The following is a 6,100-nucleotide window of genomic DNA, read 5'->3' as shown; positions in this document are numbered from 1 at the left end:
CTTTTCCTTTAAAACAGGAATTTTTGGTAAGAGTGGTGGAATAATAAATTTAGCTACCTATTATGTATACGTGACCCAAGTGACGTACGTAATGCAGCGCGCGGTCAAAATATTTTGAGACTGGCAAAAGTGTCTTGTTTCATCAAAAACTTGATTGTTGGACTACTATGGTTATCGGCTCTTTTTTAGGGTATTTTGTTCTGTAGTGTATGGTGTAAAACCTTTAAGGAATTTTCCAAAAGAATAAGGAATTTTCCAAAACAATAAGGAATTGTTATTGAAAAGAAATTTGCTATTTTGAATTTTGATGTGGGATTTATATGGTTCAATATTGTACCATTGATCTGGTTTCGACACTTGACGCAGAGGGCGGAATGAAACAATGCTTTACAATACACGAAGGCAGACATGAATATTGTAAGCACAACTATTCGGTCTCTTAGGAGCCGACAAACACACGATTGAACGTAAGTTAAAAACACGTTCATTCCTGTTTGTGACTCAGAGTGTTTACAACAGTCGAACAAGAAAGAGTCAAAGTATAAAGAAGTCAAATTCCAAAGAAAAGCCCGAAAAGAAGTAAAGTTATCACAATCAATTTGAACAGTCGTTACGCTTTATAAACTATAACGAGAATTGCCTTTAATTATCAGAACAAAAGCTAAAGTGAAGTGATCAATTACTGCCTGAGAAGCAGGTTCAAGCAAAACTTGCGTACGGTAACAAAATTCAAAAAGTTATAAAGTCTGTGCCGTCTTCGGAGTTGGAAAGTAAAGTTCGTCAATAAGGAAAAAGAAAGTCGAACGTCGAAAGTCACTTCAATATTATTATAACAGTCGAGTGGTTTTTTCCCGCTATTAAAGTTTTATCGACCGTGACGACCTCTTGACAAAGCACCGGAGAAAAGATCTAGATCCGTACAACAATATATCGCTCTCAAAGTTGACGATGTTCAGCAGCAATTTATTGAGAGTAATTCCAAAGCCAACCAGCAGCGAACAGAACAATTTACAAAACCTAAATTCCACACTAAATAGTGAAAAACTAACTATAGAAATTGGACGAACCCTAGCTAAAATAGGCGACAAGTTAAACACAGATTACTTTGAAGAATGGAATCCCCAAAGGAAAAGAGACAATATTATAACAGATTTTGCCAGTGATGCAGCAAGGACATTATTTGTGGTTTTAATTTGTGGATGGTGTGACAATCTTCGTTGAAGATTTAACTATAAATGCATTATTTGTTTTAGTCTAAAACTTTGTACAAGAATGATTTTTCGCCGATGCAATTCAGTTATTTTGCATTATCTAAGCTTGGCCATGAAGCAAAAGCTTGTAAATATTTATTATTTTCTTGTTTCTATCATATATGGCTGGGACTAGGAAATACATAGTGTAACTATACCATGATGTTAGGCCAAGAAACTTCTTCAAACACTCTTCAGTGTGATTATATGTTAATATATGCAATAAATTATCGATGATAACTTAAAGCCTTAAAGCTTAGCCATGAAGCAAAAGCTTGTAAATATTTTTCGTCAGGCAGGGCCTGATAATAGCTTGATACCAGTCTGTGACTAGTCAAAGTTTAATTAACTGTTAATTAGAAGTAAAGTATTTAAATTTTTCATTAATTTAATGTAACAGAACGTTCTATACCTTCTACCTTTTTTGTGCGGTACGAAACTCTCGTATAACTTTGTAGACATAATATTTATGAAGTATTGACCAAGTCGATGTTTAATTAAAGAAAAATTACTAAGAACAATAAATGTTCTTGAATTCTATGGATTGTATTCTTTTATTTGACTTTTATTTCAGCCATTCAGTGCTGTGACATATACAGCTTTTGGTCGGGTTGAGTATATCCTAGCGCGCCTGCGATCAGGCAATTTAGGAAAGAAACATCAGAAGAAAAGGAACGCACGCTGATTACTGGATCCGGACACTGGCGACATATAACTGGATGGAAATTGTAGGCTGAGTACCAGTTTCTTCACAGCGCAACCCAAAGCTCTGCCACTTTAATTATGACTGATATTGGAAACTATATTTTCTAGTTTCTGTTCACAGAAAAATATATATTTGCTTCACAGCCTGCCTAACTGAGAAAACGATTTATTTTACGCCTCTGAACAGGAGCTATTGAAATCGGTGAGTCAAGACGGGGGCGGTATTTCTCTTTCGCTTGTATGGCTGTATCAGACCAGTGTGTTATCAAGGATAGTCTTATTAAAATATCTCATTAAGAATATTTTGACGGCTTAAGACTGTTGAATGGATAAAAACGGGGGCGCTGTCTGTCTTTGACTTGAATCACACAGATGTAATCAACTAAGTGGGTTAGTGGGTTATCATAATTACTTCTTAACTATATTTCATGACATTGTATTCCACTTGATCGAGAGCTTGATTTGAAATGTTTGATCTTGAACTGTACCATTGACTAAAGAAATGACTCTCAAACTCATTGACCTGATCTTTCATTCTTGTGAGTGCGCTTTTTGGACACAGATCCCCAGTCCCCAAAGCTGGAAACTGAATAGCAAAGAAAAACATTAAGATTATCAGACGCACGCATCTATCAATCAACGACCACCCGTGGAATCAAAACAACTGCTACTTGGGCAGGTCTGGACATGCGATGGACCCTTGTTGAAAAGACATGCACGCGATTTGTAGATCTGTCAAGCACAAATTAATAAAAAAGTGATCAAACAATGAGGCATGCAGCGTGTGACAATTTGAAGAATAGTCGTTTTCACATGTTAATCTACTATTTGCAGTTTGATCTAATATATTTCGCTACCATTAGAGCTTTCCAATTTTTTCCGTGAATGACTTCCAACTGCAGGAATTTCTTTCAACCAATTCTGATGACATTCAGACTTAAAATCGTTGGCGCCACTGCAGGTACGCCACTGCGACAAGTTGTATACAACGCTTATTTAAAATTACTAACTCATATTTCTTACTGATTGAGACAAAGAATCACTGTTGGACAGTTCATTTCCTTCATTATAAGCCTCAAAGATATTATATATTAACAGCAGGATTATAGATCATCACCTTTACCATTATTTGGAAAACGATGTTACATCTTTAAAAATTTATTCAAATTGTAAATATAAACTAAACAAAGATACAAAATGAGAACATCTTAAAACGCAAGCCATATGAATTAACACAAGACGACTTTCATAGTCGATTACATATGGACATTACATAGTCAATTATTTTCAAAGTTGTCGATCTAGTAATTTTAAACATGCTAACATTGGCCGCATAGCTATATGAATTTAACTATATATATAGTTTAATACAACGATCAGATAAAATGATCACAGTAAAATAATCCGGATTATATAATTTGTGTTCATGTAGCTTCAAAATAGACACATAATAGACTCTTTGATGTACCAAAAGTGATACCCAAGGGTATTTGCTTAAAATCTCTAAAATTCTATATCTTTCAGTTATCTTAGCTCTAGAAATTCGTTGAAACATATCCTAAATATCAACGTATTTAATCGGACTTTGGCAATATTTAACTGCACAATATTTCAAAAAATTCTCCCTCGGTTCTAGAATCAATTGAACATATTAACATTCCTCAAATTTCTGTATTTGAAGTATCTGTAAACATCGTCTAAAAATATTAATAATGATCAATTTGTATAAGTCTTTGTGATAATTAATTTATGTTAAAAAGAATTCTTATTTTTGCGCTAACGGAAAAAGTTCAAAACACATTTCCAACGCGATCAAGACCCCGCATGGCAACATAGATATATATTCTTCAATCATACCATACATCAGTTTTTCACGCGTGTTATTCCCCACGCGCGATCTTCACGCGTTACGTAACACGTGAAATATCTAAAGATAACAAAATTCCTCGTAAAGAACAGCGTTGACAGTATTACAACTTGCTTATTTCCATCGTTTTGCCGAGGATTTCGACATACTTTTCAGGAATTTTGATCCTGCAATTCCCAAATTTATATTGAAACACCAGGCATAATGAATTTAGCGAAATCTATTTTCGCGATCGCTATGTGAAATTGCGTGGGAACCACCGACATAATCCCACGCGTGTGCTTTGCGGGCTATTTGATCGGAAATCAATTTTGTTTTCAACACAATATATACTGAAACTCATATCAGCATGTTGCCTTTACCTCAGTCACACTGATCACTTGCTTGCATGGTAAATTATGTCACTTCAGTTTATTACGAAGAGGGGATGATATTCAAGTATTTTATCAAGGCAAGTATACTTTTTTGTTTTCTTCTTTTACAGACTATCCAACATGCATGATTCGAAATTCCTAACATGACAAACAGACAGTCAGTCATGTGAAATATAATGAGTGCGTTTCATAAGAGTAACTTAAAGTCGTCGAAGAAAAACATAAATAGGACAACAATCTTTGCGAGTCAATGGCTGTCGTAGCATATTCTGTGCCGTATACTAATATTTTCAAGACAGATCTTGTTGTAAGAGTTATATATTTAACCCTTATTCCCATGACAAAAGGTCACATTCTATGACCCTATTTGGGCGCACCCATATTGTCTTTACAAACGCAAAATATTTCAACTGCTGTTAAAAGGGAAGTAAAATTTCTCTTGTTTCTTAAGAACCAACAAAGTTTTCATTTTCAAAAAGCCTTGGAGGTTTAAAAAATATATGGCAATACTAAAACTATTTGCATACGGTCTAGACGCTGGATTTTATAATACTTTAGGTAAATACATTCTGTCGCTTTAATATTGCATTAAGCCCCCCTCAGTGCGAAGTTTTAAGCTCAATTTTCAACAAAATCGGCAATGGGTAGACGAGCTGGCGCACGCAAAAACTCGCGAAGTTTATAAGTTTCCTTTTGTACGCTTTTTTGTTCTTTATTTTGACTATTAAGAACAGCTGCTGTAGAACGACATTATTTTTGAATAATTATATGGTTTCTGGCGCCACGACTCCTCAATATTATTGAATTTAAAAGAATTCATTAACACCTGAGGCTTTCCCTTTATTCCTTAAATGTTAAATGCAAAGTAAAAACTTGCATAAAATTTCGTGAAAACGATAGTTAATAGACTTAAGATATAAGTATAATGAAAGATATTGTGAATATAAATGCTATATCTAACAACTTCACTTCGCTCACTCATTCTATGTCTCGTATACGGTTTCCGTGTCAGCGCTTGAGAATTTATCATCTCACCGATTTGCATAAATTGACGCACGTATAACGCATTATTGAATATTGCATGCGTACATGTTGGTTGTCAGGATTAGAAAAGTATACATAAAAGTGAAATGTAAAACATCAAAGCCTATGGAATCATATTTGTTTTTACTTCGATGCGAAATCTTCATTTATATATAATACAAATCTATAGAGCGGCGATTTGAAAGTGCCAAAAACCAATATATATGGACACCGTTGTTATAGGTGAGGCTGGAATAATATTATCTTGCATGCAGCGAGATATTTTAATGCAGTATACATTACAAGACGATTACTTAAATATACTAGGCATGTCTATAACATATACTCGGAGAGTATTCATTTTCGAGTTGATATTTCTTGAATTTTTGAAATACATTTTGGAAGGAAATTTTTACAGGATGTGAAACTGTGCTCTGTGTTTACATTCTTAACAATTAATTTCCCTGTATTTGCTGAACGTGTTGTCATAACCGCGAGAAAGGCGCCGCACACTACTGCTTTTCGCACATATAATGATTACTTTAAATTAGACGAAGAAAACATCCTGTGGGAACCGGATCCTGGCTATAGTGCATGCATAAATACTCAAGTTGTTTTTCTGCATCGCACACAAAACAGGAATAACGCAGCTTTCCCTTTAGGAAAACTTTATAGACTGTTTTAGCATGCATAGAAACATTATATACTCACATATTTTATAAGATAACTTTTTGCAATCAATCTTAGTTGCAGCTAGGGGAATGAAATTAGGCCAAATGAAGGATTTTGTATATCTGATCCTTACCTGCATGAAACTAAAAATTAACCGAATTTTTTCGCGCGTTCTGATCAGTTTTTAGAAATCTTATAAAGAGTTGATC

The sequence above is a fragment of the Dendronephthya gigantea genome, unplaced genomic scaffold, assembly GCF_004324835.1.
Source record: "Dendronephthya gigantea isolate DGI-Jeju-01 unplaced genomic scaffold, DenGig_1.0 000021F, whole genome shotgun sequence".
NCBI lineage: Eukaryota > Metazoa > Cnidaria > Anthozoa > Malacalcyonacea > Nephtheidae > Dendronephthya > Dendronephthya gigantea.
Note: the sequence above shows the minus strand (reverse complement) of the source record.